Source organism: Ranitomeya imitator, chromosome 1 (assembly GCF_032444005.1).
Source record: "Ranitomeya imitator isolate aRanImi1 chromosome 1, aRanImi1.pri, whole genome shotgun sequence".
Lineage (NCBI taxonomy): Eukaryota > Metazoa > Chordata > Amphibia > Anura > Dendrobatidae > Ranitomeya > Ranitomeya imitator.
Genome location: NC_091282.1, coordinates 233246331 through 233272778, shown reverse-complemented (window position 1 = coordinate 233272778; position 26448 = coordinate 233246331).

Below are 26448 nucleotides of genomic sequence, written 5' to 3'. Positions count from 1 at the left end.
CAAATGTCTGACAAACATCCTTTGTACTGCAGCTACCGCCAACAATGCTCTAAATGTTGTCTGCTTAGCGACCGGGGAAAAAGTAGCATCATAGTCTTCACCATATTTTTGAGAATATCCTTTTGCGACCAACCTCGCTTTAAATCTGTGGACTTTACCTTCAGAATCATATTTGGTTTTAAATACCCATTTACACTTAATTGCCTTTTTATCCTGTGGTAACTCAGTGAGTTTCCAAGTTTGAAGTTGATGAAGCGAGTTCATTTCTTCATTTGCGGCATTGATCCACTTTGTTCTTTCATGGGCGGGTAGTTTCTGCATTTCATCCCATGACTGTGGTTCTGACTCAGGCAGTGTCTTCACAATGTAGGATAAACGTTTAGCTGGTATTCCATTGTTTGATCTTGATGACCGTCTAATTTCAGGTTCACTTAGGCCTTTTGTTGCTCCTTCAGTGGTTGAAGAGTCCAGCCAGACTTCTACATTCTTTTCTTCGTTGTCTTGTAATTGTGATTGAGATTGTTGTTGTTGCTTCATCTGGACTACTGGCATAATATCATAAAACTTGGGTGACACGAAGTTTTCATCAAACACTACATCTTTACTTATTGTGACCTTGTTTGTCTCTGGATGTAAAATTCTATAACCTTTCTGGGTTTCACTGTAGCCTACCAGGATGCCTTCCTTGGCATGAGATTCCCACTTAGTTCGTTTTTCTTTGGGAACATGTGCAAATGCTTTACTTCCGAAAATCCTTATGTGTTGTAGTTTTGGTTTTGTGCCATTCCATTGCTCAAATGGAGTTTTCTTTGTCGCTTTACTTGGTAGTCTGTTCTGAAGATAACAAGCTGTCATAATAGCTTCGCCCCAATATACTGTAGGCAAATTTGCATCAAATAACATACTCCTTGCGCTTTCACAGAGTGTCCGGTTCCTTCTTTCTGCTACACCATTTTGCTCAGGGTTGTATGGTACAGTAGTTTGAAATATGATTCCATTTTTCTTTAAAATGCTCTGTGTTTCATTACTTGTATACTCAGTTCCATTATCTGCACGTAAAGTTTTTGGTATTCTTCCAAACTTGTTGTGTACTTCAGCTAGATATATTCCAAGTTTCTCTGGAACTTCATTTTTTCTGTGAAGTAAATAGACAACTGTATATCTTGAATTGTCATCAATAAATGTAAGAAAATATATCTTCTTTCCAGGGGTCTGAGTACGCATTGGACCACAGATATCCGTGTGTACTAAATGTAGTGGTTGTTCTGTTCTTGTAGTACTTTTCTTAGGAAAGGCCTTTCTGGACATTTTCCCTTTGATACAGCTGGAACACCTCATTGTCTGATTACATGAATCAATTGTAATATTATCAGCTAATTGTTCTTGAAATAACTTTCTTATTGCTTCTGGGTCTCTATGCGCAAGCCGCCTGTGCCATACATGAATACAGTTCTTGTGCAGTTCTTGCTTAGCTGTGCATACACACTCTTTACATTTCAACTGATACAGTTCATCTCTGATTTTTTCCTTTTGCTAATGTGTGACCCTCCTTTGAGATGATGCAGCTATCTTCCTTAAATGTAACTTCATTACCTTGTTTTGTGAGCTTTTTCACAGATAATAGATTACTTTCAAGACTAGGCACATATAGTACATCCTTTACATGGATCCTTCTACTTTGTGTTGCAGAGATGTTACAATCAATATAACTGTCTCCTATGCCTTCTGAGTTCATGCACTGACCGTTTGCCATTATCACTTTCTCTGACTTATTTTGGTTAAGCTTAGTAAAGAAGTCTCTGTCATTGGTCATGTGACTGGTTGCACCAGAATCTATACACCACGCATGCTTTGATTTAAATGCATTGACTGATGCGAATGCAGCTTCAGTATTTGCCAAATCATTGTTTCCAGATACAGCACTCTTAACTCTCTGTTGGCTGTTTTGCTTTTTCAACTGACTCATTTTAGCTTTCCAGACTCTGCATTCAGCTTTTAAATGACCTGGCTTCTTGCATACAAAACATTCACGTGTCTCTTTAGGGTGGTTTCTGCTGGTGGGTACATCATGTGTTTGTAAAGCAGTTTCCTTGTTACATATCTTGCTGCTCACATTTTTTGTCTTTCTCTTATATTCATCTACAAGCTTTCCTCTGACGTATTCCAATGTCAGCTCATCATCTGGGCGTGCATCTAGTGCAGTTACCAGAGTGTCATACCTTTCTGGGAGACCACCAAGTAATAGTGCTGCTACAAGGAAGTCCTTCATATCTTCCCCAATGCCCCGCAGGCGCTCTACAGTCTCCAGAGTATTTCTAATGTAGTCCTGCATGTCCTGGTCATTGTGTAGCTTAGACTGATACAGCTTTCTCATTAGATAGAGTTTATTACTTAAATTTATTCTCTCATGTACTTTCTGCAACTGCTCCCACACTTCCTTTGCAGATTCACACTTACACACATGCACAATCTGATCATCCTCTATACTGAGTGATATGGTGCTCTGTGCTTTCTGATCCATTTCTAGCCATTCCTGTGGTACCGGGTCAAGTTTAGGGTCCTGAGTGTATTTCCACGTACCTTCTCTTATCAGCAGCATCTTCAACTTGAATTTCCAGGATTGGTAGTTCTGGTTATTCAGGCTTGGCACTGTAAACTTTGTTGAGTTGCTGCTGGTGGCCATTTTACTTCTTCTCAGTTTGCTGTTGTCTTTCTATCTCTGTGCTCTGGAGGTTTGGGATTGCTTTGACTCCTGGACCCATAACCTGTTAGCAGCGGGTTAATCAGCGTGATGTCCACAACGAGCAACAGAGAATGTTCATTTATTAAGAATTAAGAATATCCAGCTTAAAACATGAGAACAGGATCAATCTGGTTTCTGAGAGAGATCTGCTGTGAGTCCTTCTGCTTCAGCTCCACACAAGAAATATGCTCACAGGGAAGGGGAGGAGGAACATCCTGTCTGTAAATGAGGACTCTTTTTTTTTTTTTTACTTTGTTGACATGTGAACAATATGCATGCAGATATATAAATCACATCATATTAAACAAACAATAGTTGTTGCAATACATACAGATCAATATGCATTAGGCCAGCATTTACTCATTCACTGGCATACACCATACATCTTAGGAGCCCTGTGGACCCCGCTTCACCTGTGGGAAGTGTCACCATCCAGCCGCCATACCATCACCCCAGAGGACCCCTTTAAGCAGCGTCGGTCCCTACTGACCAAGAACCACAGGTGGCATCACGAAAATAGACTTTCACAATACCCCTTCAAAGACCGTTCCCCTTTAATTGAGTCCCAGGGCCATGGACCGGGTCGCAGCCACCGTGACATGCCCTTTAAGAGCGACCGGACCCGGTACCGAGTATCCCCATTGCCCTGGTGGGCGACTCACTGGAAAACCCCTTTAAGCCACCAAATATAATGGATTAGTGTTCTCAAATGGGCCAAAGGGATCTATTGGGCCCAGCTAAGCTCCAGTTAGGAAGAGAAACGTCACTCTATTTGGAATACTACGAGGAAGCACGGGTAGGATGTTACTCTTAAATTCACAAGCCAGAAAGTACTGCGCCACTCATTTAGTGTTCAACAATGGTTATAATTTTTATTGCAATCCAGTACATATACTGTATATTTTGACATTTCAGTTACCAAGATCTTCATCAGATCACAGATTGTCATTCTCACATGTATACTCGCTATGCAATCTATGTAATGTGATGAAGATCTTGGTGATCGAAACATCAAAGTTCAAATATGTACACACTACCTATCGGCCTGAAAACTCCAGGACCCAAGTGTGACTGCAACCCCCATAGCAGCTATTGTGCCCGTGACCCATTGCAGAGATGCTTTCTTGGTGCTCATGCAGTTTTGAATGAGCACTATCATGAGCACTATTTCCTGACATTTCTAGGGGCTGGAATTCTGCTTCCACCAGCTAAAATGAATACGGTAGTTTAGTAGACCTTTATATTGAGTTAGGATTTTCCCAAGATATCATATTCTTTGGTTAGTCCTACTTAATTAAACCTTTCCTATATAACAGTGCAATGAGCAATAGTGCTCAGTCAATAAGTAGAACCTCCCTCTGAACTCCTAACTCCAAAATGTGCAGAGATGAAAATGAAAAATTACACGTTATACTGAATCTTTTTACACAAAACTATATATCAACCTTCACAGCTCCTTTTGATTTATACCATGATGCTGGCAGGTCAGATCAGATCCCATATTCAATATTACAGGTTCCCTTTAGGGACTCGGACTGTAACTCTCGGAGAGCACTGCAGCTTTCTTTTTACAGAGTTTACAGAGTTTTGTAGAATAGGGAGCTATGATGCTTACTGAAGTTACAGAATATGTAATTTTGTCCAGCAAAAATCAAGCCCTCATAGAGCCCTGTCGACGGACAAATAAAAAAAATTATCTCTCAGAATATGATGATGCAAAACCAAGTGATTCTTTCTTCTGAAAAAATATTCATACCATGCAAAAGTAGAAAAGTATAAAAAAAACTATATAAATGTGTTATTGTTGTAATTGTATTGACCCATAAAATAAAGCTGTGCTATCTCTTAAAAAAATGAAAACAATTCTCGAACTGCTATTCATTTTTTCATTCTGCCTCCCAAAATTCGGTTCACATTTATCCTGCGCTCTGCACTGAGCGTCTACACCGGGGATTCCATGGTACACCGGGCAGATTGAGCAGGTGCATATATAGAAATCATGGGGCCCCGTCCCCAACAAAAAAGAAATAATATTCAGTAGCATCACATAAGAGCATATCTCACAACTTTGCAGCCTTTACAAAGTAATTTTCCTCCGACTGAAACCCTAAATTCCCCAAAAATCTGAACAAAAGTGTCACACACTATATGATACCCCCACAGTGACTTCCTCCATAGTACACTACACACAAGTATGGTGACGCCAACACAGTATGATCCCTCACACCGCCCTCTATGCAGTATAATGGGCCTACATACAGTATAATGGTTTCATACCTCACCACCCTGAATAATGGCCCCCACTAGCCCTACAAACAGAATAATAGCTCCCACACAGCCCTCCACACAGCGTGATGGACCCCACACAAACTTTCACACTGTATAATTGCTTGCACACCACATAGCCTTCCATAAAGTATAAAGGCTCCCATATAGCCCTCCAATAGTATAATGGCCCCCCACACAGCCACCTAAATATTATAATAGCCCCCACATAGACCTGCAAATGCTATAATAGCCCCCACATAGACCTCCATATAGTATACTGCACCCCATAGTCCTTCATATACTATAGTATAATGCACTACCCATGGTTCCCCATATAGTATAATGCACTCTCCATAGTCATCCATAGAGTATACTGCACCCTTTCAGGGGTGTAACTACCACGGTCGCAGCAGTCACCACTACGACCGGGCCCTGGGGGTCAGGGGCCGGCAGGTCAGAGCACGCCGACACGAGCAAAAAGTTCAAATCTGTTGCCGTGCAGGCGATTCCCTTCACATGGCAACAGACAGACTTGCCCTCCACCTGACCTACTCGGGCACACCCATCACCTCAGCAGCCGACACCTGTTAGACAGCAAGAGCTGAAGGACCTGTGGTGACATCATCATTATCATAGGTTCTTCATTATTTATCAGCTCCACCTCCTAATCACATGATGATGACATCACCACAAGTCCTTCAGCTCTCAGCAGCAGCTCCGTCCTGGTTGTGTGCAGCTCGTGTTCTCTGGTATCAGCCAGCAGCAGATTTCCGGTTCCTGACGTTGCGGTGAGATGTGGAGACAGATGGGGCAGAATGTGGAGACAGATGGGGCAGAATGTGGAGTCAGATGGGGCAGAATGTGGAGACAGATGGGGCAGAATGTGGAGTCAGATGGGGCAGAATGTGGAGTCAGATGGGGCAGAATGTAGAGACAGATGGGGCAGAATGTGGAGACAGATGGGGCAGAATGTGGAGACAGATAGGGCAGAATGTGGAGTCAGGTGGGGCAGAATGTGGAGTAGGGTGGGGCAGAATGTGGAGTCAAATGGGGCAGAATGTGGAGACAGATGGGGCAGAATGTGGAGTCAGGTGGGGCAGAATGTGGAGACAGATGAAGGCAGAATGTGGAGACAGATGGGGCAGAATGTGGAGTCAGGTGGGGCAGAATGTGGAGTCAGATGTGGCAGAATGTGGAGTCAGATGGGGCAAGAGCTGAAGGACCTGTGGTGACATCATCATTATCATAGGTTCTTCATTATTTATCAGCTCCACCTCCTAATCACATGATGATGACATCACCACAAGTCCTTCAGCTCTCAGCAGCAGCTCCGTCCTGGTTGTGTGCAGCTCGTGTTCTCTGGTATCAGCCAGCAGCAGATTTCCGGTTCCTGACGTTGCGGTGAGATGTGGAGACAGATGGGGCAGAATGTGGAGACAGATGGGGCAGAATGTGGAGACAGATGGGGCAGAATGTGGAGACAGATGGGGCAGAATGTGGAGACAGATGGGGCAGAATGTGGAGACAGATGGGGCAGAATGTGGAGACAGATGGGGCAGAATGTGGAGACAGATAGGGCAGAATGTGGAGTCAGGTGGGGCAGAATGTGGAGTAGGGTGGGGCAGAATGTGGAGTCAAATGGGGCAGAATGTGGAGACAGATGGGGCAGAATGTGGAGACAGATGGGGCAGAATGTGGAGACAGATGGGGCAGAATGTGGAGTCAGATGGGGCAGAATGTGGAGACAGATGGGGCAGAATGTGGAGACAGATGGGGCAGAATGTGGAGACAGATGGGGCAGAATGTGGAGACAGATGGGGCAGAATGTGGAGACAGATGGGGCAGAATGTGGAGTCAGGCGGGGCAGAATGTGGAGTCAGGTGGGGCAGAATGTGGAGACAGATGTGGCAGAATGTGGAGTCAAATGGGGCAGAATATGGAGACAGATGGGGCAGAATGTGGAGTCAGGTGGGGCAGAATGTGGAGCCAGATGGGGCAAAATGTGGAGTCAGATGGGGCAGAATGTGGCAGCAGAGAAGGCAAAATGTGGAGTCAGATGGGGCAGAATCATGTGCAGGATGTGGATTTGGGTGGAAAATATTTTGGTGTCGGGGACCCCATTTGAAAGTTCGCACCAGGGCCCATAACTTTGTAGTTACACCACTGCACCCTATAGTCCTCCATATAGTTTAATGCACTCCCCATAGTTCGCCATATACCATAATGCACTCCCCATAGTCCTCCATATAGTATACTGCACCTCATAATCCTCCATAAAGTTTAATGCACTCTCCATAGTCCTCCATAGAGTATACTTAAAAAAATACATTAATAACAACCTCTCCTCCTCGTTCCCCCACTGCACTGGTCTCTGCAGCGAGCATTCTGTAGCGTCACACATCTCTGTGGAGCAGGTGTCATGTAACAACATCATCATGCCCGCTGCGCTGAGACATTAGATGCCGAGGAAGAATGATGGAGGTGGAAGCTTCACGATCTCAGTGACAAACACTTGATCTAACGTCTTAGCATTAAGGAGAGAAGGTAATGCAATGAAGTGTGCTATGTTACTAAATCTATCCAATACTACTAAAATTACAGTCTTTCCAGCGGATGAGGTCCAAGGTCACTTTAGTACCTGGGTGACCAGCAAGAACCGAGTTATGATACGCCCCTAAAATTTTGAGTCACAAATGTAATAACACAATTTTCCTGAAGCATGAGAAGCAGCGACGTCCCCCTGAGCCTTCAACACCTCATTATCAAGCTCGGAACACACAGTCAAGACGACCACCCCCTTTTGTAAAATAGGGACCGAGTCATCCGAACTACCTCCCCCAGGAAAACTTCGAGACAAAGCATCAGCTTTGACGTTCTTGATCCCATGACGGTAAGTGATAATAAAATTAAACCTGGTTAAAAATAAAGACCACCTAGTTTGTCTCGGATTAAGACATTTAGCTGATTCAAGGTATAGTAGATTTTTATGGTCAGTGATTACTGTGACAGGGTGAACAGCTCCCCTCCAAGAAATAACACCACTCCTCAAAAGCCAACTTTATGGTCAAATGTTCTCTACTGTCAATATCATAGTAACTTTTTTGAGAAAAAGGCACATGGATGCCACTTACTAGGACATGGTCCTTGAGACAACACAGCCCCAACTCTCACCTCAAACACATCAACTAATGGCTGGGAGACATCATGTTGAATAAGTACAGGAGATGTGGCAAAGCACCTCTTCAAGGAAGAAAATGCCTGACGGGTGAGGTCAGACCACCTTGAAACGTCCTTAAATTTTTTGTCATATCAGTGAAAGGTTTCACAATTGATTAAAACTTCCGTATTAACTTCTGATAGTAGTTGACAAACCCCACAACAGCAAGCTTTCAGATTTTCCGGAGGATCCCATCTCAAAGCTGAGTGGACTTTATATGGATCCATCCGCACACACACAGATTTCACCAGGTAGGCCACAAATTGAACCTCCTGTATGGCGAATACACATTGTTCCAATCTGGAAAAGTTTATTATCTCTTTATACTTGTAACACCTGCCTGACGTGTATCTGTATGTGTTTTGAGATCAGGCGAGATGAAAATATCATTAAAAAAAACACCTGTCACAACTCTGTTGTCGTGTGATCCAGGACCAGGGGCTTCTTTTCTGTCCCTAACGCTAGGGGCGCCATAGCTTGCCCTGTTCTCTGGGTTAATTCTGATGGTAAGGCCACGTACCTTGCCTTAGCTCCTGAATCCTCCCTCAGTCCCCCATCAAGGGAAGAGGGGAGTAGTTGTGTACCATAATACACTAACTACAGGGTGGGCCATTTATATGGATACACCTGGCTGGGCCTTGTATATGGATACACCTAAATAAAATGGGAATGGTTGGTGATATCAACTTCCTGTTTGTGGCACATTAGTATATGGGAGGGGGAACATTTTTTAAGATGGGTGGTGACCAGGTACAGACTGGGGCTGAACTTCAGTCCTGGCATTTGAACTCACACAGGCCCATATTGTCCCCATCCCCATGAACCAGATGGGATATATTACTGATATTACCCTGGAAGGAGGAAAGGAAGATTTTCTACAAAACCAATATTTCCAATGATACCCGTGGCCTGCTGGGGTAAGTGACGGAGTCAACAACTTTGTGCTCCATCACAACTCTTAACAGTATGGGTATCTTGAGAACACCGATTCTGTTACCAACGTAGCAGACAAGGCAGCCCATGACCAGACAGGCCCTTCTGGCATTTGCCAGAATTGCCGGATGGCCAGTCCGGCCCTGGTGGTGACCATGGTGGCCATTTTGAAGTCGGCCATTTTGGATCCAACTTTATAAATGGCCCACCCAGGTGTATCCATATAAATGGCCCACCCTGTATACTAACAAGGTAATATGAACAAGGATAACAAAAAATACCAAACATACAAATATACACACACATATAACAGTGGTATGCACAGAGGAGTGGAGGATGGGGTTAAACCAAAGTAGGAGAAGAAAGTGAATTATCACACACTCAAAACCTAGCAACAGTCACAGATAAATCCACCAACCGCCTACTCAAATAACCACTAACAACCTCCTCATGCCATGCAACAAAAGCTATCTCTGAGTGTTAGCATAAGAGATGGGAGTGGCTAACAGTGCACAGCTCAGAGCCTTAGCTCCAGGAGTTCTCAACAGAGCAGATTAACCCTTTCACTGCCCAAAGAAATTTATACTGTTTAATATGAAGGTAAAGTGCTTCTAACCAGTGCAGGAGTAGAAGAAATCAGACGTTATGGTCTTCTGGCTCCTCTCTGTCGCGGTTAACCCATGACACGATGGCAAATCTACCCACCTGATGATGGAAAATGTCATTGAAAAACTGCTGAAAAATGGCAGGGACATTAGTCAGACCAAAAGGCATGACAAGGTTTTCGTAATGCCGTTCAGGAGTGTTAACTGCTGTTTTCCCCTCATCCTCCTCTCTGATTCTACCCAGATTATGGACTCCCCTGAGATCCAACTTGGAGAACAAATTAAATAAGTCAGGAATGAGTGGGAGAAGATAAGGGTCTCGGATGGTAAATCGGTTCAACTTGCGAAAATCTAAACAAGGATGTAGACCCCCATTTTTCTTCTTAACAAAGAAGAACCCAGCCACCCCGGAGAAGAGGAGGGTCTAACGTGTCCCTTAGCAAGACTCTCAGAGATGCAATCTTTCATTGCCTGACGCTCTGGACCACAAAGGTTATATAATCTTGACTTGGGTAGTTTCGCTCCTGGGAGTAAGTTAACAGGGAAATCATATACACGATGGGGGCAGTTCTTCGTACAAACAAAACAGTATAGACTTAGTGGAGATGGTAGAGATAATGGTACTCAGGCAATTATTCTTGTAGAAATAACTCCATCTAACTATTTCTCTGGACTGTCAGTCAACCACAGGATTATGCATCATCAACCAGTAAAGACTCAGTACAGTAGAAGTAGGGAGTCCTTCCAAGACATAGCCAGAAAGGAGCTCCTTGTGGTCAGACCCTGTGCCTAGGTTTACATTATGCACTACATGAGTAAAACTTCCCTGACCGACGGGTGCAGAGTTGATTGCAAATATGGGGAGAGACCAAGGGTCTGGGCGAGCCTAAAGCCTAAAACCACTGCAGGTAAGATAAACTGAGATGTACACACAGAGGCGATATATAGACCCAGTTTGCAATCTTCCATACAACCTGGAGTCAGTAGTTTTCCGATGGTTTATTGTGCTTAGGTACAGAAGGGCAGACCCCAAAAAATGACCATTTTGAGCACATAAAAAATGCACTCCCATCTTGTGGTGAACTGCAACAGAACCATGCTGAGGAAAGGCTCATCCTAACTGCATCTGAGCACACAGGAGAACTTTGCATTTTTGGAAGTACAACTGGGAGCGGAGTCGTTACAGTTCTATCCCTAAGGTGTCTTTCAAATTTTATATCTAGAGCCATAGTGGCCCCAAGCAACTCATGAGTTTCATAGCACACAAGTGCGTCTTTTTTTTTTTTTTTCAAATAATTTTTATTAACAATTTTTTTTAAACAAAACCAATATAATGCATTTGTGAAATATTAGTATGCATCTACATTAAAGAAAAGGAAGTGGTTGGGAGAAGGGGGGAAGGGGAAAAGGGAAACAGGAGGGGAAGAGGAAGGGGCAGGGGAAACATAATAACAAAACAAGAAAGAACAAAACTAACAGATAAGCAATAACCTTGCTTTTTGGGCCACTGACCTAGTTAGGCCAGAAACAAATTGCCCTAATAAAGAAAGAAAACTTTTAACTTAGTTACTCGTCTTAATTTGATCGTCAACAACACCACAATCCACCAAAAAGATTACTGATTTTGGAATCTGAAGTTCCATTTATTCCATTTTTTTTCATATTTTTGTAAACATCCATTCGCTATAGCGAATTTAAGATCTAAGGAATTGTGAAGATTAAGATTGTCCACAACGTCAGGGAAACTCGGAGCCTCAGAGCTCTTCCACATCGCTGCAATTTTGTTTTTAACTATCAACAAGATATGGATTATTACAAACCTCATTGAGTAATGTAATTTTTCGATGTCCACTGACAGAAGAGCCGTCTGGGGAGTCAGGACAAAGTCCTCATTGAGCAGACTACTAATGTATTTGGAGACCTGCTTCCACAGGTTTGTTAATTTTGGACATGACCAAAATATGTGAAATAAGTCCCCCTTGTTTCCACATCCCCTCCAACACAACGGTGAAGAGCTTCCGCCGAAATGAGTAATTCTATCTGGTGTAAGATACCACCTTGTAACTAATTTGTAATATGTCTCGTGGAGTGGAAACGAGATATTAGAGGCATAAGTGTTTTTTAATGCTTCTTCCCACTGCTCGTCATCTATTTGTAGGCCTAGTGTTTTCCCCCATTTTTTCATGTATTTGTTCTTTTTAAATGTATAGTCTTTATTGAAAATATTATATAGGAACTTAGTGCTCCAGAAAACTTTATGATCAAGATTTCTAACCAATAAATATATTGGTTCGAATTTAGGAGAAGCCTTAGAAATGAAGATCTGAAGGCATTCTTTAACAATGAGGTACTGATTAAATTGTTATGAAGGGATATTAAATTTTTGTTTGATTTCTGAGAAATTTAGTAGTTTATTGTTTGCCAACAAGTCTCCTAATTTTTTTACTCCCTTTTGTTCCCATAATGTTGGAAATTTTTGTCCGAATAGAGAGGTTATTAATGAAATTGGTAGAATTTCCCCAATTGTTGTTTTATTTTTTTCCCCCGGGATTTTAGCTAATTTATCCCATGCTTGAAGAATGGCTGAGATAATCGGATGACTACGTTTATATTTGTCTAAATTTAGGGTATGTTTAATGAGAAGGTTTCCCAAAGAATCAGATTTATTTAAAGACAACTCCATATTGAGCCACACCGGGTTATCTTTTTTATTGAACCATCCCTGGCTATGTTTTATTAAATTAATTTTGTGGCATGCTTGTAAGTTCGGGAGACCTAATCCACCATTTCTTTTACTTTTGTAACGGATGTCCCTAGATATTCTGGCTTTTTTCCCACTCCAGACAAAAGACAGTATTTTTTTGACAGTTTTTGAAAAATTCTGAAGAAAACTTCAAAGGTAATGTTCTAAAGATGTACAGAATTTTTGGAAGTATCATTGATTTGACCGCTAGAACCCTACCCATCAACGATAACCCCACTTTACCCCATGATTGAAAATCTTTATTAATTACTGAAAGAATGTTCTCCCCATTAGTCTTGGCCAATTCGCTAACCCTTTTTGAAAAAGTAATTCCTAAATATGAAATCTGTTCCTCCTCCCAGGTAAAATCTACCATTTGTTTTATTGAATTAATGGTTTCTTCTGGTAAGTTGAGTTGGAGTATCTTTGATTTAATATTGTTTATCTTAAATAGAGAAATTTTAGAAAATTCCTCAAGTATTTCCAGGAGGTTTTTAATGGAATTGTGGGGGTCTGTTAGAGTTAGGCCGGGGTCACACTAGACCGTAATACGGACGAGTGCAATGCGATAAAAAATCGCATAGCACTCGCCCCAATGTTAATCTATGGGGCAGCTCCCATCATCCGATATTTTCTCGGCCGTATTCAGGATCCGAGTGAAATCGCAGCATGCTGCGATTGTCAGCGTATCTCGGGCGAGACTCGCCAATGAAAGTCTATGGGTGCGAGAAAACATCGGATTACATACGGACCATGCGTGTGCATTGTGAGAAATACGGAAGACTTCTCCAGGTGACAGGAAATTGAATCATCCATTATCAGGAAGCTTTGGAATGCTAATTTCAGGCCCACGCTGGATTGCAAACCAGGAAGCACGCCTCCACGGAGTGTTCTGTAGTAGCAGCATGGCCAGGCATATTAATGTGGAGATGCTCATTGCTCTGGTCCATGATAGGCCCGAATTATGGGACCAATGCGACGCACATTATGCAGACCGTGCACGTAAAGACGCAGCATGGAGGGCAATATGTCGCCACATGTTCCCCGATTTTGATGAGCGACCTCAAGAGGTTCAGCAAGAAATATGTAAGTACCATTCTTCAAAATTTTTTTTTTTTCATGTAAGCCTGAAAGCATCATATGTGTTTTGCTTATGATGTTAGTAAATCATCCATGCTCTTGGTTGAAGATGCCAAAACATTCCCAAGAGACACAAATATGGCTTTAAATTAATTTAGCTATAGTCCGTTAATATAGGGCCAAAGGAATTTTATGTCCCCCTAGCCCATGTGTTTTTGCAAAGCCTGTAACTGTTTGTGTGTGATATTTATCTCAAATGTTTTGTATATTTGCAGTCAATGATGTAAATAGACGCTGGCGGAGTTGCCGGGACCAATACCGGCGTGAGCGTCAAGTTCATGGGCGGAGTGGTGATGCAGCCCCCAAAAAAAGGAAATACCTTTATTATGACCGTCTAAATTTTCTTGCCCCGGTGATGGAGCTACGACCGTAAGTGCATGCATGTGTACAAATATTTAACACATTTTATGATGTGAATATGTATGTATTTTTTAATATAAATAATGTTTTGTGAAATACAGAACAGAGTCAAATCTGACTGAAAGAGAGACTGGATCTGACTCTGAGTTGCTGATTGACCCTGTTGCTGAAGATGCAGAATTGGCTGGACCATCTGGGCAAGCAACAGGCAGCAACCACCCTCCCCCACCACCACAACCAGCAGCAGCGTCTACCGCTCCACAGGAGGCAAATCCTGAGGTTGATGAAGGAGGCCAGAGCAGCAGTCCAACATTGGCTCTGGATACATCACCACAGTCTACTACCAGACCAAACCGTGGTCGTCGCAGAAGGGTGGCTTTGAACATTGGCACCAGGAGGCAAGTTGATACCGGGGTGTTGGACTATTTGTCCCGAGCTGCCAATGATGATGGGGAGGAAGCTTACTTCCGCAGTCTTGCCCGCTATTTACGTCCCATTCCCCGCTCGCTCAGGCTGCGGACCAGAGGTTGCATCCAAATTTTGCTAGATGCGGCAACACCCCCAAACAACCCGACTAATATCTTTAATTATCTTGAACGGTGGCAAATGTCATCTACCAACCTTCTGGCGGTGCAAGACCTTCCACAGGACCAATCACAAACTGTGTCAGCACCACCCCCGCAACCTATAGCTCCACAACAACAGCCTGCACAAACCACACAACAAGGCCAAAACAGGGGTATTTATGATTTTGCAGCACATCCCCAATCTGACCACTTGAACAGACACATGTTTGGAGGCTGGTCCCAACATGTGTCTGCTCGACATGGTCATATTGGGGGTTCGGAACAAATGGGTCAAGCCAGTAGCCAGGACTTGATGCCCTTCTACCCTCCACATCAAGTGTTAGGTCATACACATGATCGCAGCTTGCAGCAACACCCGCAATTTCTATCTGCAATAACACAGGTAGACAGAGTGGTTGGTCAACCACCCAGGCCAAGTTCCGCACATGCTGGACACCCGCCATCACCATCACCACCCCCAACCTACCATAACCTGTAATGTTTTGGATGTTAGATTTTGCCTGTCATTTTGGCCTTTTGTTGGCCTTAGTTTTTTGTGACCATGGCATGTAAAGCTGTGTTGTTTGTTTTGTTTAAATTACATATGAAAATTGAAATATGTTTTGGGAATGCATATATATATATGCGCAGAGCAGTAAAAATTTGTTCTGAAAACAGAGTCTTATGTCTTGGTCCAGCTACATACATGATTTGTCAGCTTTACACACTTACATCTTTTCATCATCAGATACATATTACACCAATTTCTGAAGGAAATTATGTGATTTATTAACTTAGAATCTAAACAAAAATTAAGGCAAAACAGCATTGTCTTGCCAAACCGTAGATCCCTCTGGTGACACAAAAAAATTGGTTAAAACATCACGAACTTTTAGGCCAGAGGGCTGACGACGTGAAGGACGAACACGTGTAGTTGTCAAGACAGTATTTGCATAATCAATGTCATCTGCAGCAGATGATGGGCAATCATGGTCTCTTGTAAAGTTGTGAAGAACAACACATGCTTTTATCACACCATTTACATTGCCTTCACTCAGTTGGATTGCAGACTGAAGGACCCGCCATTTTGCACTGAGAATGCCAAATGAACACTCGACCAGACGGCGGGCACGTGAAAGACGCAAATTAAAGATTCTGCGCCGGTAGTCCAGGCCTCTCCGTGGATAGGGTCTCATGACGTTCCTTGATAATTGAAAGGCCTCATCTGCTACCATCATGTAAGGCACCGCATCCAAATTAGCACCTGGTATGTGACTTGGGGGTGGGAGATCCAATTCATTGTTGCGCAGCCGCCGACCCATAATGGAAGAACTGAAGACTCTAGAGTCTCCAGTTCTCCCATAGGCCCCAATATCTACAATTATAAACCTGTAGTTGCTGTCGACTAGGGCCAACAGCACTACAGAGAAAAACTGTTTATAATTATAGAATTGGGTCCCTGAACCTGGCGGCTTACGCACACGGATGTGCTTTCCGTCAAGAGCCCCAATACAGTGCGGAAACTGGCATGTGTCCTGAAATCCTTGAGCAATACGTAACCAGTCTGCAATTTTTGGTTCAGGCATCACCTCTTGATGGAGTCTTCTCCAGATTTCCGTGCATGTATCCCGCACAATCCCAGAAATTGTAGATTTGCCCAATAAAAACTCTAAATGCAGGGCCGCATATGATAGGCCAGTGGCAAGGAAGCTAAAAGACAAAATAATATTTTTATCAAAGATAAAATTAACACAATACAGGGTGATATGGGGCAATCAAACACTTTTTTTAAATTTAAAAAAAAAAAAAAGCTATGGCTTTGATCTTTTAAAAAAATTACATTAAGAAAATAAGTAAAAATTATGTTGAAGTTACTTAACCATTTAAGTATATAATTTGAAGAAGGGGTATCGACAAAAAAATGAGTAACATATTGGGTCAATTAGTATTAAGGCATACCGCAAGGTAAGGATAAGGCGCTCCTCAGCTGAAATAGATTTGCGCATCCTGGTGTCCTTCTTCGTGATCCCTGGACGCAAAATCTCCAACAAAATGTCAAAGGTTTGAATCCTCATCTGACAATAGTTGAAGAACTTGTTCGGATTAGTCCTCAGAGCAGCATACAGACGGCTGAAATGGCCTTTATTGATACCTTGTTTGATAAGTGGATGTACCCACATCCGTCTCCGCCTCCTCGGATCTACAATAACTGGGTATGGCTGGCCAAAACGTTGGGAAAGTACCCAGTTGAAAAGCACACGCTCTGTGGTGTTGAAAGTCAGTCGATCAGACATGTTGCTCATCAATCCGAAGTGCATCAACACAAGCAGGGACTCTACTGCATAGATTGGTGGGTGGCACCTGTGTTTTGGGCCATTAAATAATGTTCTTGGTGATGATTTAAATTTTTTCAGGTGGAAAACCGTTATATGTCCATTTTGCAAGCCTGCGAGAAATGGTTGTGTGCAGCTCGTGTTCTCTGGTATCAGCCAGCAGCAGATTTCCGGTTCCTGACGTTGCGGTGAGATGTGGAGACAGATGGGGCAGAATGTGGAGACAGATGGGGCAGAATGTGGAGACAGATGGGGCAGAATGTGGAGACAGATGGGGCAGAATGTGGAGACAGATGGGGCAGAATGTGGAGACAGATGGGGCAGAATGTGGAGACAGATGGGGCAGAATGTGGAGACAGATGGGGCAGAATGTGGAGACAGATGGGGCAGAATGTGGAGACAGATGGGGCAGAATGTGGAGTCAGGCGGGGCAGAATGTGGAGTCAGGTGGGGCAGAATGTGGAGACAGATGTGGCAGAATGTGGAGTCAAATGGGGCAGAATATGGAGACAGATGGGGCAGAATGTGGAGTCAGGTGGGGCAGAATGTGGAGCCAGATGGGGCAAAATGTGGAGTCAGATGGGGCAGAATGTGGCAGCAGAGAAGGCAAAATGTGGAGTCAGATGGGGCAGAATCATGTGCAGGATGTGGATTTGGGTGGAAAATATTTTGGTGTCGGGGACCCCATTTGAAAGTTCGCACCAGGGCCCATAACTTTGTAGTTACACCACTGCACCCTATAGTCCTCCATATAGTTTAATGCACTCCCCATAGTTCGCCATATACCATAATGCACTCCCCATAGTCCTCCATATAGTATACTGCACCTCATAATCCTCCATAAAGTTTAATGCACTCTCCATAGTCCTCCATAGAGTATACTTAAAAAAATACATTAATAACAACCTCTCCTCCTCGTTCCCCCACTGCACTGGTCTCTGCAGCGAGCATTCTGTAGCGTCACACATCTCTGTGGAGCAGGTGTCATGTAACAACATCATCATGCCCGCTGCGCTGAGACATTAGATGCCGAGGAAGAATGATGGAGGTGGAAGCTTCACGATCTCAGTGACAAACACTTGATCTAACGTCTTAGCATTAAGGAGAGAAGGTAATGCAATGAAGTGTGCTATGTTACTAAATCTATCCAATACTACTAAAATTACAGTCTTTCCAGCGGATGAGGTCCAAGGTCACTTTAGTACCTGGGTGACCAGCAAGAACCGAGTTATGATACGCCCCTAAAATTTTGAGTCACAAATGTAATAACACAATTTTCCTGGAGCATGAGAAGCAGCGACGTCCCCCTGAGCCTTCAACACCTCATTATCAAGCTCGGAACACACAGTCAAGACGACCACCCCCTTTTGTAAAATAGGGACCGAGTCATCCGAACTACCTCCCCCAGGAAAACTTCGAGACAAAGCATCAGCTTTGACGTTCTTGATCCCATGACGGTAAGTGATAATAAAATTAAACCTGGTTAAAAATAAAGACCACCTAGTTTGTCTCGGATTAAGACATTTAGCTGATTCAAGGTATAGTAGATTTTTATGGTCAGTGATTACTGTGACAGGGTGAACAGCTCCCCTCCAAGAAATAACACCACTCCTCAAAAGCCAACTTTATGGTCAAATGTTCTCTACTGTCAATATCATAGTAACTTTTTTGAGAAAAAGGCACATGGATGCCACTTACTAGGACATGGTCCTTGAGACAACACAGCCCCAACTCTCACCTCAAACACATCAACTAATGGCTGGGAGACATCATGTTGAATAAGTACAGGAGATGTGGCAAAGCACCTCTTCAAGGAAGAAAATGCCTGACGGGTGAGGTCAGACCACCTTGAAACGTCCTTAAATTTTTTGTCATATCAGTGAAAGGTTTCACAATTGATTAAAACTTCCGTATTAACTTCTGATAGTAGTTGACAAACCCCACAACAGCAAGCTTTCAGATTTTCCGGAGGATCCCATCTCAAAGCTGAGTGGACTTTATATGGATCCATCCGCACACACACAGATTTCACCAGGTAGGCCACAAATTGAACCTCCTGTATGGCGAATACACATTGTTCCAATCTGGAAAAGTTTATTATCTCTTTATACTTGTAACACCTGCCTGACGTGTATCTGTATGTGTTTTGAGATCAGGCGAGATGAAAATATCATTAAAAAAAACACCTGTCACAACTCTGTTGTCGTGTGATCCAGGACCAGGGGCTTCTTTTCTGTCCCTAACGCTAGGGGCGCCATAGCTTGCCCTGTTCTCTGGGTTAATTCTGATGGTAAGGCCACGTACCTTGCCTTAGCTCCTGAATCCTCCCTCAGTCCCCCATCAAGGGAAGAGGGGAGTAGTTGTGTACCATAATACACTAACTACAGGGTGGGCCATTTATATGGATACACCTGGCTGGGCCTTGTATATGGATACACCTAAATAAAATGGGAATGGTTGGTGATATCAACTTCCTGTTTGTGGCACATTAGTATATGGGAGGGGGAACATTTTTTAAGATGGGTGGTGACCAGGTACAGACTGGGGCTGAACTTCAGTCCTGGCATTTGAACTCACACAGGCCCATATTGTCCCCATCCCCATGAACCAGATGGGATATATTACTGATATTACCCTGGAAGGAGGAAAGGAAGATTTTCTACAAAACCAATATTTCCAATGATACCCGTGGCCTGCTGGGGTAAGTGACGGAGTCAACAACTTTGTGCTCCATCACAACTCTTAACAGTATGGGTATCTTGAGAACACCGATTCTGTTACCAACGTAGCAGACAAGGCAGCCCATGACCAGACAGGCCCTTCTGGCATTTGCCAGAATTGCCGGATGGCCAGTCCGGCCCTGGTGGTGACCATGGTGGCCATTTTGAAGTCGGCCATTTTGGATCCAACTTTATAAATGGCCCACCCAGGTGTATCCATATAAATGGCCCACCCTGTATACTAACAAGGTAATATGAACAAGGATAACAAAAAATACCAAACATACAAATATACACACACATATAACAGTGGTATGCACAGAGGAGTGGAGGATGGGGTTAAACCAAAGTAGGAGAAGAAAGTGAATTATCACACACTCAAAACCTAGCAACAGTCACAGATAAATCCACCAACCGCCTACTCAAATAACCACTAACAACCTCCTCATGCCATGCAACAAAAGCTATCTCTGAGTGTTAGCATAAGAGATGGGAGTGGCTAACAGTGCACAGCTCAGAGCCTTAGCTCCAGGAGTTCTCAACAGAGCAGATTAACCCTTTCACTGCCCAAAGAAATTTATACTGTTTAATATGAAGGTAAAGTGCTTCTAACCAGTGCAGGAGTAGAAGAAATCAGACGTTATGGTCTTCTGGCTCCTCTCTGTCGCGGTTAACCCATGACACGATGGCAAATCTACCCACCTGATGATGGAAAATGTCATTGAAAAACTGCTGAAAAATGGCAGGGACATTAGTCAGACCAAAAGGCATGACAAGGTTTTCGTAATGCCGTTCAGGAGTGTTAACTGCTGTTTTCCCCTCATCCTCCTCTCTGATTCTACCCAGATTATGGACTCCCCTGAGATCCAACTTGGAGAACAAATTAAATAAGTCAGGAATGAGTGGGAGAAGATAAGGGTCTCGGATGGTAAATCGGTTCAACTTGCGAAAATCTAAACAAGGATGTAGACCCCCATTTTTCTTCTTAACAAAGAAGAACCCAGCCACCCCGGAGAAGAGGAGGGTCTAACGTGTCCCTTAGCAAGACTCTCAGAGATGCAATCTTTCATTGCCTGACGCTCTGGACCACAAAGGTTATATAATCTTGACTTGGGTAGTTTCGCTCCTGGGAGTAAGTTAACAGGGAAATCATATACACGATGGGGGCAGTTCTTCGTACAAACAAAACAGTATAGACTTAGTGGAGATGGTAGAGATAATGGTACTCAGGCAATTATTCTTGTAGAAATAACTCCATCTAACTATTTCTCTGGACTGTCAGTCAACCACAGGATTATGCATCATCAACCAGTAAAGACTCAGTACAGTAGAAGTAGGGAGTCCTTCCAAGACATAGCCAGAAAGGAGCTCCTTGTGGTCAGACCCTGTGCCTAGGTTTACATTATGCACTACATGAGTAAAACTTCCCTGACCGACGGGTGCAGAGTTGATTGCAAATATGGGGAGAGACCAAGGGTCTGGGCGAGCCTAAAGCCTAAAACCACTGCAGGTAAGATAAACTGAGATGTACACACAGAGGCGATATATAGACCCAGTTTGCAATCTTCCATACAACCTGGAGTCAGTAGTTTTCCGATGGTTTATTGTGCTTAGGTACAGAAGGGCAGACCCCAAAAAATGACCATTTTGAGCACATAAAAAATGCACTCCCATCTTGTGGTGAACTGCAACAGAACCATGCTGAGGAAAGGCTCATCCTAACTGCATCTGAGCACACAGGAGAACTTTGCATTTTTGGAAGTACAACTGGGAGCGGAGTCGTTACAGTTCTATCCCTAAGGTGTCTTTCAAATTTTATATCTAGAGCCATAGTGGCCCCAAGCAACTCATGAGTTTCATAGCACACAAGTGCGTCTTTTTTTTTTTTTTTCAAATAATTTTTATTAACAATTTTTTTTAAACAAAACCAATATAATGCATTTGTGAAATATTAGTATGCATCTACATTAAAGAAAAGGAAGTGGTTGGGAGAAGGGGGAAGGGGAAAAGGGGAACAGGAGGGGAAGAGGAAGGGGCAGGGGAAACATAATAACAAAACAAGAAAGAACAAAACTAACAGATAAGCAATAACCTTGCTTTTTGGGCCACTGACCTAGTTAGGCCAGAAACAAATTGCCCTAATAAAGAAAGAAAACTTTTAACTTAGTTACTCGTCTTAATTTGATCGTCAACAACACCACAATCCACCAAAAAGATTACTGATTTTGGAATCTGAAGTTCCATTTATTCCATTTTTTTTCATATTTTTGTAAACATCCATTCGCTATAGCGAATTTAAGATCTAAGGAATTGTGAAGATTAAGATTGTCCACAACGTCAGGGAAACTCGGAGCCTCAGAGCTCTTCCACATCGCTGCAATTTTGTTTTTAACTATCAACAAGATATGGATTATTACAAACCTCATTGAGTAATGTAATTTTTCGATGTCCACTGACAGAAGAGCCGTCTGGGGAGTCAGGACAAAGTCCTCATTGAGCAGACTACTAATGTATTTGGAGACCTGCTTCCACAGGTTTGTTAATTTTGGACATGACCAAAATATGTGAAATAAGTCCCCCTTGTTTCCACATCCCCTCCAACACAACGGTGAAGAGCTTCCGCCGAAATGAGTAATTCTATCTGGTGTAAGATACCACCTTGTAACTAATTTGTAATATGTCTCGTGGAGTGGAAACGAGATATTAGAGGCATAAGTGTTTTTTAATGCTTCTTCCCACTGCTCGTCATCTATTTGTAGGCCTAGTGTTTTCCCCCATTTTTTCATGTATTTGTTCTTTTTAAATGTATAGTCTTTATTGAAAATATTATATAGGAACTTAGTGCTCCAGAAAACTTTATGATCAAGATTTCTAACCAATAAATATATTGGTTCGAATTTAGGAGAAGCCTTAGAAATGAAGATCTGAAGGCATTCTTTAACAATGAGGTACTGATTAAATTGTTATGAAGGGATATTAAATTTTTGTTTGATTTCTGAGAAATTTAGTAGTTTATTGTTTGCCAACAAGTCTCCTAATTTTTTTACTCCCTTTTGTTCCCATAATGTTGGAAATTTTTGTCCGAATAGAGAGGTTATTAATGAAATTGGTAGAATTTCCCCAATTGTTGTTTTATTTTTTTCCCCCGGGATTTTAGCTAATTTATCCCATGCTTGAAGAATGGCTGAGATAATCGGATGACTACGTTTATATTTGTCTAAATTTAGGGTATGTTTAATGAGAAGGTTTCCCAAAGAATCAGATTTATTTAAAGACAACTCCATATTGAGCCACACCGGGTTATCTTTTTTATTGAACCATCCCTGGCTATGTTTTATTAAATTAATTTTGTGGTATGCTTGTAAGTTCGGGAGACCTAATCCACCATTTCTTTTACTTTTGTAACGGATGTCCCTAGATATTCTGGCTTTTTTCCCACTCCAGACAAAAGACAGTATTTTTTTGACAGTTTTTGAAAAATTCTGAAGAAAACTTCAAAGGTAATGTTCTAAAGATGTACAGAATTTTTGGAAGTATCATTGATTTGACCGCTAGAACCCTACCCATCAACGATAACCCCACTTTACCCCATGATTGAAAATCTTTATTAATTACTGAAAGAATGTTCTCCCCATTAGTCTTGGCCAATTCGCTAACCCTTTTTGAAAAAGTAATTCCTAAATATGAAATCTGTTCCTCCTCCCAGGTAAAATCTACCATTTGTTTTATTGAATTAATGGTTTCTTCTGGTAAGTTGAGTTGGAGTATCTTTGATTTAATATTGTTTATCTTAAATAGAGAAATTTTAGAAAATTCCTCAAGTATTTCCAGGAGGTTTTTAATGGAATTGTGGGGGTCTGTTAGAGTTAGGCCGGGGTCACACTAGACCGTAATACGGACGAGTGCAATGCGATAAAAAATCGCATAGCACTCGCCCCAATGTTAATCTATGGGGCAGCTCCCATCATCCGATATTTTCTCGGCCGTATTCAGGATCCGAGTGAAATCGCAGCATGCTGCGATTGTCAGCGTATCTCGGGCGAGACTCGCCAATGAAAGTCTATGGGTGCGAGAAAACATCGGATTACATACGGACCATGCGTGTGCATTGTGAGAAATACGGAAGACTTCTCCAGGTGACAGGAAATTGAATCATCCATTATCAGGAAGCTTTGGAATGCTAATTTCAGGCCCACGCTGGATTGCAAACCAGGAAGCACGCCTCCACGGAGTGTTCTGTAGTAGCAGCATGGCCAGGCATATTAATGTGGAGATGCTCATTGCTCTGGTCCATGATAGGCCCGAATTATGGGACCAATGCGACGCACATTATGCAGACCGTGCACGTAAAGACGCAGCATGGAGGGCAATATGTCGCCACATGTTCCCCGATTTTGATGAGCGACCTCAAGAGGTTCAGCAAGAAATATGTAAGTACCATTCTTCAAAATTTTTTTTTTTTCATGTAAGCCTGAAAGCATCATATGTGTTTTGCTTATGATGTTAGTAAATCATCCATGCTCTTGGTTGAAGATGCCAAAACATTCCCAAGAGACACAAATATGGCTTTAAATTAATTTAGCTATAGTCCGTTAATATAGGGCCAAAGGAATTTTATGTCCCCCTAGCCCATGTGTTTTTGCAAAGCCTGTAACTGTTTGTGTGTGATATTTATCTCAAATGTTTTGTATATTTGCAGTCAATGATGTAAATAGACGCTGGCGGAGTTGCCGGGACCAATACCGGCGTGAGCGTCAAGTTCATGGGCGGAGTGGTGATGCAGCCCCCAAAAAAAGGAAATACCTTTATTATGACCGTCTAAATTTTCTTGCCCCGGTGATGGAGCTACGACCGTAAGTGCATGCATGTGTACAAATATTTAACACATTTTATGATGTGAATATGTATGTATTTTTTAATATAAATAATGTTTTGTGAAATACAGAACAGAGTCAAATCTGACTGAAAGAGAGACTGGATCTGACTCTGAGTTGCTGATTGACCCTGTTGCTGAAGATGCAGAATTGGCTGGACCATCTGGGCAAGCAACAGGCAGCAACCACCCTCCCCCACCACCACAACCAGCAGCAGCGTCTACCGCTCCACAGGAGGCAAATCCTGAGGTTGATGAAGGAGGCCAGAGCAGCAGTCCAACATTGGCTCTGGATACATCACCACAGCCTACTACCAGACCAAACCGTGGTCGTCGCAGAAGGGTGGCTTTGAACATTGGCACCAGGAGGCAAGTTGATACCGGGGTGTTGGACTATTTGTCCCGAGCTGCCAATGATGATGGGGAGGAAGCTTACTTCCGCAGTCTTGCCCGCTATTTACGTCCCATTCCCCGCTCGCTCAGGCTGCGGACCAGAGGTTGCATCCAAATTTTGCTAGATGCGGCAACACCCCCAAACAACCCGACTAATATCTTTAATTATCTTGAACGGTGGCAAATGTCATCTACCAACCTTCTGGCGGTGCAAGACCTTCCACAGGACCAATCACAAACTGTGTCAGCACCACCCCCGCAACCTATAGCTCCACAACAACAGCCTGCACAAACCACACAACAAGGCCAAAACAGGGGTATTTATGATTTTGCAGCACATCCCCAATCTGACCACTTGAACAGACACATGTTTGGAGGCTGGTCCCAACATGTGTCTGCTCGACATGGTCATATTGGGGGTTCGGAACAAATGGGTCAAGCCAGTAGCCAGGACTTGATGCCCTTCTACCCTCCACATCAAGTGTTAGGTCATACACATGATCGCAGCTTGCAGCAACACCCGCAATTTCTATCTGCAATAACACAGGTAGACAGAGTGGTTGGTCAACCACCCAGGCCAAGTTCCGCACATGCTGGACACCCGCCATCACCATCACCACCCCCAACCTACCATAACCTGTAATGTTTTGGATGTTAGATTTTGCCTGTCATTTTGGCCTTTTGTTGGCCTTAGTTTTTTGTGACCATGGCATGTAAAGCTGTGTTGTTTGTTTTGTTTAAATTACATATGAAAATTGAAATATGTTTTGGGAATGCATATATATATATGCGCAGAGCAGTAAAAATTTGTTCTGAAAACAGAGTCTTATGTCTTGGTCCAGCTACATACATGATTTGTCAGCTTTACACACTTACATCTTTTCATCATCAGATACATATTACACCAATTTCTGAAGGAAATTATGTGATTTATTAACTTAGAATCTAAACAAAAATTAAGGCAAAACAGCATTGTCTTGCCAAACCGTAGATCCCTCTGGTGACACAAAAAAATTGGTTAAAACATCACGAACTTTTAGGCCAGAGGGCTGACGACGTGAAGGACGAACACGTGTAGTTGTCAAGACAGTATTTGCATAATCAATGTCATCTGCAGCAGATGATGGGCAATCATGGTCTCTTGTAAAGTTGTGAAGAACAACACATGCTTTTATCACACCATTTACATTGCCTTCACTCAGTTGGATTGCAGACTGAAGGACCCGCCATTTTGCACTGAGAATGCCAAATGAACACTCGACCAGACGGCGGGCACGTGAAAGACGCAAATTAAAGATTCTGCGCCGGTAGTCCAGGCCTCTCCGTGGATAGGGTCTCATGACGTTCCTTGATAATTGAAAGGCCTCATCTGCTACCATCATGTAAGGCACCGCATCCAAATTAGCACCTGGTATGTGACTTGGGGGTGGGAGATCCAATTCATTGTTGCGCAGCCGCCGACCCATAATGGAAGAACTGAAGACTCTAGAGTCTCCAGTTCTCCCATAGGCCCCAATATCTACAATTATAAACCTGTAGTTGCTGTCGACTAGG